Source organism: Sceloporus undulatus, chromosome 6, assembly GCF_019175285.1.
Source record: "Sceloporus undulatus isolate JIND9_A2432 ecotype Alabama chromosome 6, SceUnd_v1.1, whole genome shotgun sequence".
NCBI lineage: Eukaryota > Metazoa > Chordata > Lepidosauria > Squamata > Phrynosomatidae > Sceloporus > Sceloporus undulatus.
The window spans coordinates 18,434,920-18,447,337 of record NC_056527.1 but is presented as its reverse complement, the minus strand read 5'-3'; the positions used below and the strand labels follow the sequence as shown (position 1 = coordinate 18,447,337).

The 12,418-nt window shown below is 38.5% G+C and overlaps 1 protein-coding gene across 1 annotated transcript in view; it reads right to left on the bottom strand.

Annotated features, from left to right (window-relative positions):
- PARD3 (par-3 family cell polarity regulator) overlaps window positions 1-12,418 on the bottom strand; it is a 697,528-nt gene that overhangs the window by 283,369 nt on the left and 401,741 nt on the right.

Here is a 12,418-nt window from a genome sequence, read left to right as displayed (position 1 = left end):
AAAAAGAGAAATGCTAGGATACGGTTACTCCACAATGAAATTCCTTGACTTAAATTTCAGCAGTTCCCAGTGTATTTTGAAAGTAGCATTAAAACTTCTTCTGTCTCTGCAGGACTACTTTTTTATGTTTGAAATTCATAGTATTGATAAATGTTGTTCTGTTACAGCAACAGGAGAGGTTTTTATACAATTTGTGAAATATTTTGAGAGCTGCAGTGCAGGTGAAGTAAATATAAATCAAGGAACCATAATGTACAACAAGAATATCAAAACACTCATATTTTAGCACCTTCTCCTAGGAAATTATTGACTTCAAGGCAGCTGCGCACAGGGCAAGACCAGGAGTCCACTGGATGAGGGACAGATGGTCAGTAGCATTGGTAAAATGAGGCTGTAGGTCTCGTACTGGAAGCCTAGGGTAGGATGGGCTGTGAGACCAAGTTGTAGAGGGATTCCTAGGTGAGTATCCTAGGGCCAACATGGAGGAGCCTGTACCACAGGACACTGGCCTTCATCTGTCCTCTTGGAAACCAGTCCCACTTTATTGGAACCTTAGAGGCTGCTGTTGGCCTGTGAGAGGACCCCTACTAAGGGGAGAAGAACTAGGGGACGGTGGGAGGAAAGAGGACATCCTTCTTTTTTTGTGTGGATTCTCATCTCAAAGACTGGTGGGGGGCTGTGAAGTAACAGCCACCAGGAGTCTGTGATTTGTGTTAAAAGAATAAAGTTGGTTAAAGCAGCAAATAAAGCTAAGAGGGAAACTAAGAGGGAAAGCAGCTCATGAGAGTTGCTTTAACTATGCTCCTGTCCTCCTCATTCAAGTCTACAAGAGGCATTTCAGCAAATTATATAGTCCTCTATCACCATCAACACACATAGATAATAACTACATCTGTAATGTTCCTTGCAAGATTAAGTCTACCAGGATCTAATTAATATCACATTGCAAAGGAAAATGCAAAGGCAAAGCCTAGAGAAAACAACATTAGAGCTCCAGTCTCAAAGACAGCCTAAGCTAGTAGACACAGCTCATTTTTAATTCATCTTGCCAACCACTATAGTTCACATTTTTATCTCTTCCATTAATATTATAAATTGACAGTTATAAAGCACCAAACATTTTCTAAGTATTGTACAGGTATGAAATGACAAGACAACCCCTGCCTGTTGGCTCCTGTGCTAAACAGACATGATACAAAGGAAAAGTAATGGGGAGGGAAGAGGGAAACCAGCACTAGAGCAGTAAATGGAGCCAGACAGACCTTGCCCTTGTCATGACGCTTTTCTTAGCAAGCTACTCATTGGCCCTTTCCTTCTATATAACAAAAAATAAATAAATAAAGAAGGTATGCTTGGCATTTGAAAGGCAGCATTGTGTAGTGGTTTGAGTGCTGGACCTGGACTCTGGGAGGCCAGCATTCAAATCTCCACTTGGTTATAGAAATCCACTGGGTGATTTTGGGCAAGTCACACACTCTCAGCTTGAGGAAGGCAAAGGCAAACCCCCTCTGAACAAATCTTGCCAAGAAAAAAACATGCTATGTTTATCTTACGGTTGTCATAAGTCAGAAATGACCTGAAAGCAAACAATTACCATTTCTTTTGCACATTTTTAAATAATTTTTGAAAGGGACACCACATGCCCTGGTTTTCTGAGGAAAGCTCCTAATCTGAACTTGCCCTCTATTTGCTTGTACAAATTCACTTAAAAGATAAAAAAAATGTAGAAAAGTAAAGCAAGGGCTTTGAGGTGGCCCACTAGCATTTAGCATATAGAAAACAGGCTGAGCAGAAAATCTTCTATTCTACAATAAGATATTTTGTCCTCCTATTTAAATGACAGATTTTTTAAAAAAGCATTTTAATCTCTACATATATGCTAGCACATGGAAATGTTATGCAAGTCTGTGCTGCCTCTGTGCTAGCTTTATAACAACTTTCCGGTCAGTTCTCTCAAGAATCTGTACCAAAAATATTAGATAGATCAATGTTATCAACAACACACAACAGATGTCATTGTTCAAGTCATAGTCAGAGATCCCATTTTGCATCCCACCTCTCCAAAATATACATACAGCACTTGTCACTTGGTTAGTTATGGTGTGAAGCAGAGTCTTTCCACTGTGACTGCCTAGGAAACTCTCTTCACCACTGTATTGTAATTTTATTTTATAGGAGTCAACTGTGTGCAATATTATGATTCTTTGTGTTTTGCCTATTTTATGCTAATTACTGTAAAATTGATTCATGTGTGCCCTGTTGAGAAAGGGGCACACATACACTCAACTATATAAATAAGAAACTGATGAACTGATCAATGCTGAAAGTTCAGTGAGCAAAATGCTCTTGCTTACAGCATATCTATGACTTCAGAGCAGAGCTGAGCTTTCAAACTAATTGCTGTCCCTACTACATTTGCTCAATGTGTACAATGAGGGATGAGTAGAGTGGGGAGTTTGTGCGTATAAATTTATAGCAGACATGACAGGCCCCTTGACTAGATACAAACATAACAAATATGAGAGGGAGTTCTACAATATTTGTCTCTGTGCCAGTGCTGTTATTATAATGGTCAGTTCTGAGTTAAACAAGTTTATGGACAAGTACTTCCTACAATTTCTTTTGGGATTCAGATGACAATCAGTTTTGAAAAATGGGTGCTAACAAAGGGTCTCAAAGATTCTCCTCTTCTTCTCTTTAAAAAAACCAACAACAAAAATACTGGGTTAATGCTTGAAAAGAACTTTGAACACTCTTCAGCCATTAACTGATTATTATCTCTTAGTATCTCCATGTGGGACAGGCTGGAATGTATCCAAGTTCTTGTCTTCTTTTAACTTAAGAGCTTGTAAACAATAAAAAGCGACACATTTTTGCAATTAATGTTCTATGTGTCCAATTAATTTCATTCTTGCTGGGATCTATTAGTGAACAGAATCTTTGCTACTAGGACTGTGAAACTGCTGTATCAATTGCTTAATACTCTGCCTGCCCACTCCCCCCTCCCCCAGTATTTAGATCAAACCAACTATCAGATATGGACAGGCTATCAGCACAGATCTTTTATTTTCTATTAGTCAAAGGTACCTACATAACACTGATAACAGTGAAAAGTGCCAGAAATGATCCAATGTGGCATGTTTGTAGAAAATTTTAAAAGGTTAAAGGATGACTAAGTGGGATATTTCCTCCTAACCCAAAACAAAGCATTCAGAAATTTAGCCTATTTGTAGTCTGATTTCAGATAACACTGGATGAAATAACTAATGCTGGCATAGCTCAGTGTGAACCAGAATGATGTAGCCATTTGAGTGCTGGACTAGGACTCTGTGAGATCAGGGTTTCATATCCTTGCTTGGCCATGGAAACCCCCTGGCTAAGTCACTTCCAGTTTTCTTATGATTTCCATTTTTGGTGGCCAGACCTAGGCTTTTTAACAAGCTGGGATTTAACAAACAGGTTTATCTGCCCTATCTGTTCCTCTCTTTTTTGTTCTTTACCCATATTCAATATGCTGCAGACAGCTGCTGTTTACCTTGTTTGTTGTAGGCAAACACCCATGGTTCCCAGCATGAAATAAAGAGACCAGACACATAAATTGGCTGTAAAAAAATGGGCCAAAACCGTAAACCTACTGAACCCAAGCTGTTAACTTTAAATTCTTGAGACATCAGCTGAGGGTGAAATCCTGATGCGGGTTGAGCTGAGGCCAGGTGTCTTCCCTAGACCACATTTTCAGCATTCCCATTGGGCAAAACACCAGACTCTGAGGGCAATCCAAACACTCAGATTGTATCCTCAGCCAGTCATAGGGAGGCAGACATGAGGCATGCTCTCCCAAACTCCCTTGAGTTTGTAAGAGAGGGAAAACCCCCATATCTTCCCCAAAGGCTATTTCCTGAGCAACCTCCATGTCCCTTGACATGTAAAGGCTGCCCTGAGCCAGACCTTTCACCTCAATGGGGTGCCTAGGTGTACACCGATCCTTCCTCCACCCCCATTAATGCCAGGGGAAAGCTATTTAGCATCCTGCCACAAGCCAATTACCAGTCCCTAGCAACAGTATGAGGTAGGCAAAAACTCCCGAGAAAGGGGCAGAAAATTCCTACCTGGCCCCAAAGCGATTGAGCAAGTCCATACTGTCCTAGGGCAGGATTCAACTTGCAAAAAAGGAGGCCAAGATAGGGGCAAGACAGTTTAAATAGCTTTGATCCGCCCCCTTCTTGGCAAGGCTGGGACTACAAGGCCCCATCTATTTTAAGCCTCTGGTCTCTATGCTGGGCAGCCTCAAAAATTATACCCATGCCTATAGTGGCAAGCCACTTGTTGGGTGTACACAGTAGGATCATCTGAAGTAGATTCCTTGATCTTTCCCTTTTCAAGCTTTGTTTATTACACTGTTAAGTGAAGATACACTATTGGAACAGTGAAAGTCTGTGTTTCTCCAACCTTCCTTCACCATTCTCCGAATGCTGATGCTTTTGTAACAACAACCAAAAAAGGAGCTTCACTGTCATAGGCTTTAACTGCCAAGGTATATCTCTAACAGTACAAAGACACTCTTTGAAGCTGATGTTATACTGTAGTCTTCTTCCAGTACTCAAACATAAACACTAATATTTTCCTATGATGGCAGCACAGCACTGCAAAATCCACATCTAGGGTTCAAACACAATGTTCAAATACATTCAGTTCTTTGGAAGCAACGAAGAAAAATGCATTCAAAAACAGTGTGCAAGTAGCCTATGCCTCATATTTGTCCCCGATTATATCAGTGGTTGGTGTTAATATCACTTCCAATTGGGTCTAGATTTTTTTGCATTTGACCTGAAAAGTAAGCCAGCCCTCATCTAAATAGGTTTGTTCAGTGTTTTCTTCTGGGTCATACTAGAACTGGCAATAAGACATTGTTGGAGAAGCACTGGTCATGGTAGCTGGGGCTGCTACTTAGTTAGAAATCCAATATTTGGATCAATATGTTCTCCATCCCTGTGCTATAGTGTGATGGAATACTACAGGTATGACTGTTATAAATTGAGTATTATAATGATATATGTAGTTGGTGTTTACTAGGTTATACCAGTGGCCCATGACTACTAAAACATCTCTCTTTGGGAATGCTTCAATCAAAGCAATCCCTTTCAAGACATGAGGATGGTTCTCTTTCATGAATCATTCACACTAAAAATGAGAATGATATTTTGAGATTGTATTTACCAGGAGCCTCTAAGTAATACATTTTAGCTATGGGGACTGCACTTTATGTGCCAAGGTGGGCTTCATTAATGCAAATTTCCCTCTGCATTTCATAGGATATTTTCATTCATGCTCTCATTTGTGTACAGGTGAGTTTCCATGATACAAATTTCCCCCAACTTGTATGGGATAAAAGTTTCCTATAATCACTCGGTTTTTAGGGAGCATTTTACAGCCATTATATTTATATTCTACTCTTCCATCAAGCAAGCTTTGAACTTTTTATATAAAAAGTATACAATTGGGGGGGGGTGAGGGGTGTTGAGTAGAGGAATGGCACACAAAAATAGAGCAATGACAGTAATGAAAAGTTGATGATTACAGGCCCATTTGTGTCCCTGCTGTTTTTCGCCAATAAGGTGCTATTCTATTCTGGTTCAGTGAATTGTTCATCAAACTCAAATACTACAGTTTTGTGTGCTTCATTAGGAGCCCATTATACACAAAAAGAAACTAGTGGGAGAAGAGAGAACTTAAGCATTGCGATGTCATAGGGATCAAGACAAAGTTGCTCTGTTTTAATTACATCGTTTTTCAGAGTACTAAGATTATATGATTTTAAAGATTCTTTTATATTGGAGAGCCACACCTCTAGAATCACACATACAAAATTACAGTAATTGTGTGAGGAAATGACCAGTTGAAAACCTGAACTGGTCATTTGAGAATGAAATGGCTGCAGCTGCATGTCCAATCAACGTAATTACACAAAGTATTTGGAATGTCTGTTTGCTGAAGTAACTGAAAGAATCCACCTTACATGATCTCTAACAAAGGACATGTCCTCTAGGCCTGCAAGTACACCATGACAAGTGGCCTCCTATTTTTTAACCAGCTGACTAAAAAAAATGGATTAGCCATAGTATCGATAACTGCATTACTATAGCCTATAGCTCCACTTTTTAACCATTCAGCCACTCCAATGCCAATGTGTAAAAGGTCACAGGTGGACCTTGGAAAGGGTATCATTTTGGACTACAATTATCAGAATTCTTGGCCACATGATATCATATGCGCTATGCAGAAAGAAGGATAAACAACTTTTCTTTCAAGGAGAAATGGAAGACTACTTTCTAAAATTGGGCTGTCTGATTAGACTGTAAAGTAAGTTTGTTGGATGTTAGGGGACACTGGTACAGTACAAATATGTTATTGGACTTGTAATCATACTGAGGAGATGAGGAGCAAAATATGGTCACAATATATACAGTACCCTCTTCTTTTGTGCTGTCCCAGCAATCTCACTTGATTTAACTATGGTGCAGCACTGACCTCATTGTTACTGAACATGGCTGGTGTTAATAACCAACATAGAAATTGTATGGTAAAAAAAAATAAAAGCCAGTGTAACATTGTGGGTTGAGTGGCATTGGACTATGACTTTGGAGACCAGGATTCAAATCCCTGCTAAACCATGGAAACCCTCTGGGTGGCCTTTAGCAAGTCTTAAACTTTTAGAGGGAAGCAAAGGCAAACCCCTCAACAAAATCTTGCCAAGAAAATCCCATTATAGGTTTACATTAGGGTTGTCATAAATCAAAAACAACTTGATGGCACACAACAACAAGAATAACATTTTGATTCAGATTTACCACTACACTGATGTTAAAGGTACTACAGAAGACAGGCAAAGATTTCCCTAGGGAAGAGATGGGAACCTCAAAACCCATAGCTTTCTATTTCTCCTAACCATAGGATATATGGGACAGGATACCTGCAGTGGAATATTATTTGGATGGACAGCCAGCTAGTCTAGGGGAACAGCTGCTACTGTACAATATGGATCTATTAATACTACACATTCAGGAACTCTTCTGTTTGAAACCAGCTGCTGATATGCAGTGTGAGTTTGTATGAACCACAAAGACTGACAGAACTGCAAAACTTTAGTAATATTAGAACTTGAGCAATAACCCTTAAATCTGTATGCTAGACGTTCAAACCCCGACCTTTAACAAAAGATAAATAGATATCAATTTTCATTTAAGAAAAAGCCAACAAACATTCTGCATTGACAGAAGCATATTACTGACCTTCTCTTCTGACTTTATTAAACAGCTAATTCCTATGAAAGATCAGGGTATTTGAAAATGCCAAAATGGCAATAAATATTAAGAAATCATAACAGAAGCAAGCACAATTACTATAGGACTACCCCACTTTGTCATGTTAGACGACATAGTTCGCAGAGCTTGCAAAAAGAACAGCTTTAATAAGGAAGATTTCTTTCTTCCTGTGTCTCTTCCTTTCATATCTGAACAGGGGCAATTTGCACACTCTAAATCATTATTTTAAATAGATTGACTAAATAAGAGGAGAATTCCACAATGATGGCATATATGTGTATATATGCACTACACATGCCTACAAGGAAATTTTAATCTAATGATGGTAATTGGTGAAATAACTGCTGCCTTTTAGCGCAGAAGAAAGCACGTTTGTTAGGTTTCTGTAAAGCTTGTCATGTTGTAATATCCTTCATTAAAAATAATCAAAGACAATCAACAGCTCCATTCTGCTCATATTTATAATAAACTACTTGGGGGTATACTTAAGTACTCTGCTTCATTTGTTGTGCCACACGCACATTCACAGCATAATCAAATGAGAACTGAGGTACAAAACATTTCTCGTTCCATGGTGAACTTAAAAAAGGGGGAAAGCCACTGTTATAAAAAGGGATCCTGTCTACTTCCATCAGACAGACCATACCATCATTAATAATTAATTCCCAACAACAGGATTTATGAGTGAGGAGATACTCTGGAAAGGAAAGGTCAGGGAAACCTCTTTGCCTAGAATAGATCAACTATGCAAATTTTGAATTTCTGTCTGAAATTTCTTGGGTATTTTATACAGAAAGACAATATTGGTGGCATTGCAGGAGATAACCATTCTCACAACTAGCTGGGATCAGTCAGTGGTGGTGAAATAAACTCTATATTTACACCTTTGTTGCAGTCCTTTAGAAAGTGTTTAAATAGCTGTTTTTGGTGGCATCCTCCTAAAAGGTTACTGAGGTGTGGAAAAGAAATTCATTTTGGATGTAACTTGTAGAGGATTTTAAAGTTCATATTTTAATATTATCTGCTGGTTTTTATTATTTGTATTTTAAAATGTGTTAGAGTTTTTATGAAATGACCTGAGAAAGATCACCCATACAGTACATAATTTGTAATGCTGTACATTGAGATTTCCTAAGAAATAGTTCAGAAATGTCAACTGTCTCAGAACAAGGGAAGCAGACTTCCCAACTGAGAATCAGTATATCTGTCACAGCAGCCTTGCCAGATTTTAACTCGTTTCCTGGATAATTTTCTGACTCTGGTGTTAACCTTCAAAGCATTTGTGGGCTTTAGATTTGGATACTCTATATTAATTGCCATTTTCTTGTGTCAGTTTTTTTTTATTAAAAAAAGAAATACTAAATTCCTAAAGCAGAAAGCAAAAACAAGCATAACAAAGTGAATTCAACTTTAAAGAATTTGATCTCTACAATCAAGACACGCAAAGTTCACATTTCAATAGAGCACTAGGCTCACTTAGAACTCATTCAATGAGATTACATGTGTTTAATTCCATTTTAGGCATTAGCCAATACTCCCAACCCTAATTAGACTTTCATAGTTCTAACTACAGTAATATAAATATCCCGACATTCTCAATTTTAAGCATATTTGATGGTTTAAATCAGATCTTTGATAATGGTATCTTCATAATGAATCTCATTTTTGTCTTACATATCCAGAAAAAGCAAACACAAATACAAACTATTTAATTTAAAAAACAGTTTGACAATAAAAATAAGATAGTCCTGTATAATTATTAAAATGGGGACAATTCTATCTACCTATCTATTTTAAAAAGCAGCACTGGGAAGCTAGCCATAAACAACTCAAAAGATTGTTTTAAACACTGCTTCTTAAATTATATGATGTGCATGACTGGCAATTTCCCCTTCAGATCAATGTGGCAGAAACCTGTACCATATTTGTACTCACTGGCTAGGATTATTTTTTTTCCCTTCCTGGAAATTCTCCGGGGACCAGCAGATGATGGCTCATTGACCAATACCAGTGTATGGGCCACCACTTTGAGTAGCATTATTTTCAAATACCTTCAAAATGCTACAGGCATTTCGTGTGGTGCTGAGATTTGGGTGTGAACCTAGGTTCAAACCATCACTCAGACATGGCAGCTCACTGGGTGATCTCGGGCTAACCAAACATTTGTCTCTCTGTCTCTAACAAACCTAGAGCATTATTGTGAAGGTGAGACAATATTTGTTTAGACATTTGTAGCAAATATAGTATATAAATGTACATAAATACAGTGGACCCTTGTTATACTCTGGGGTTTGGTTCCAAGATCCCCTATGGATAACAAAATCCATGGATGCTCAAGTCCCATTAAATATAATGACATAGCAAAATGGTGTCCTTTATAAAAAAAATGGAAAAATCAAGGTTTGTTATTTTGAAATTTAAACTTTATTGAACATTTTCAAACTGTGGGTGCTTGAATCCATGTTAAAAAAACTGTGTATAAGAAGGGCTGGCTGTACTGCTCACAGTAATAAAAAGAAGCCATGAAAGGAGGTTACAAGGGAACTGCTCTAGGAAGCCATATGAATCTGCCAGAGCTTCAAAATCATCAGAGGAAGGCTTTCTCACTGTCTCACCACCATCACAGGCTTGCTTGGTGAGAACATGAGAGAGAGCCTTCTTGGTGGCAGCTACACCCTCTGGAATGCCCTTCCATGGAAGGCTAGGCTTGCCCCTTCCCTTTGGCCAGCAGGCAAAAACATTTTTATTTTGGCAAGCTTTTAATAGTTAGGCAGGGAAGTTTCTCATCTAGATGCATGTTTTATCTGTTTTTAATTCTTGTATGATTTTTAAATGATTTCATTGTGTTTTAATGTGCAAATTTTAAATTGTTTTAAAACGATTTTTGTAAACATTTCAAAAAAAATTGTTTCTGGATGCCACATTGGATCCCTCCTGGGAGAAAGGGGGCATCTAAACGAAATAAATAAATAAATAAATGTGTTCCATAATTTGTGTGTTAACCTAAAAAGGTCTCATCCATGTTTCTGTTGCCTGCCCCACCACATCCCAATAATAATCCAAGTGTATTGGAAGCATATGTATGAAACAAAAGGGAAATTACCAATGTGTGTGGGGAAAGACCCAAGCAGTAAACAACGTTTGCTTGTTGTAGTTGCACAGTGAAATGAGTAAATTAGTAAAGCTGTTTGAAAACTGTTGTGTTTCATAGGGTTAGTTCTAGTTATACCAATATAGTTGTTGCATTCTAAAATTGCTGTTGTTGTGTGTGTCTTCACATAATTTCCAAGTTATGGAAGTTAAGTTTTGTTTTGTTTTGTTTTTGTTTGTTTGTTTTGGCAAGATTTCTGCAGAGAGGGCTTACCTTTGTCTTCTTCTGAGACTGCAAGATTATGACCTGCCCGAGATCACCCAGCAGGCTTCTATGACCAAGTGAGAATTAGAACCCTATTCTCCAAAGTCATAGTCCAACAATCAGATGACTACACCACACTGGTATACAGTAATCCCTCCACTTTTGTCGGGTTTGATTATTTGCAGATTATTGTACAGTGTGCCCGTGTCATACATGGGTGCAATATACACAGCTTTCAGCATATGCTGGAAGCTGCACCAGAAGAAGCCTCGGCGCACCCCAGAAGGGATAATGGCGCACACTCCACGCCACTGGCATGGGCCCCATTATTTTTAACAGGGCTTGAGCATATGTGCCACTTTTAACAGGGACTTCAATAACATCGATACGAATGGGAGGAAACCAAACTGGTGGGGTGGCTGGACCTGGTGGTGCATGCATCCCCTTGCTTGCTCATGCAAGTGGGGGGGGGGGGTGAGGCAATAGGAGAGAAGCACAAGGAAGCAGAGAAAATATTCCCTTGCCCATTTCTGCAGGTGGGCTTGGGAAAGTGAATATTAAGATGGAGCGCATGGAGTAAAGGCATGCACATTCCCTCACTCACTTGTGCAGATAGACAAGGGAAAAGTGATGGGACAGGTGTCACCTTTTGTCTTCCTACCACCTCCATTGAATCTCCTCATTCGTTCCCACCTGAGCAAGTGAATGAGCAAGAGAACCTGTGTGCGCAGCCAGGCCCAGCTACCTTGCCAGCTACCTAGGGAGGGGTAAAGATGTTTATGGTTTTTTAAACTTTCATGGGAGTCCTACATGCCTAAACCCCACGAAAGGTGAGGGTTCACTGTAATTGCCAAAGAATATTCTAAAGACAGCCCGGTGTAGGGTCCAATGCAGTAATCAAATATTTACCTGTGCCACAACCATTTGCACTCCCATTGTTTATCTCTGAAAAGTTATAAAATGTTGTTTAGTCCACTCCACAAGCAAAATTACTGACACAAATTATATGAATTTATTTCCTTATTTAAGAAAATCTGAAGCTTGTGCAATGTCTTAGTGATGTTTTTTTATGCTTCTTCTTTATTTATTCCATAAAAGATGAAAACACTGGTAAATCACTCTAGTGTATGACTTTATATTTGTAAGCACAACAATTCAATACTCAGCTAGTAATACTGTGTTTTCCCCCCAAGCATGTCATCTTAAGCTGATGGCCTTAAGTATTTTTGAAGGCGCATCAACAACAGAAGCAAACTGTCAACTCAACCTTATGTCATCCAAGTTTGTAGAGCTTAAAACTCAGTAACCAGAAACAAGCAATCTGGTAGTTCACATGAAGTTCACAGAAAACAGGGCACAATCAAAGATGGAAAATAACAACTTCAATCATGATTAAGCCACAGTAAGAGTCCCCTTAGACTTGTTCCATGTGGAAAAGTGTCTTGTTAATTTTTCATTTAAAAATTATCTGGCACTATACATAGAGCATAAGAAAAATGGTATTGTCTGCCAACAGCAACACAGAAGTGGAAATGAGATACAACTTCATCCTTCTTCATTACAATGAATAACGAGTTTTGTAAAACTCACTCATCAACAGTAACTTATTTTAATATATTCTGACAAAGGAGCATTGCACCATATACTGACATATTATTATATCTACACATAAAGATATGACTTATTACACAAAGAACATGTTACTTATACCATTCCAATACAGTCCATCTACCTGTTGTAT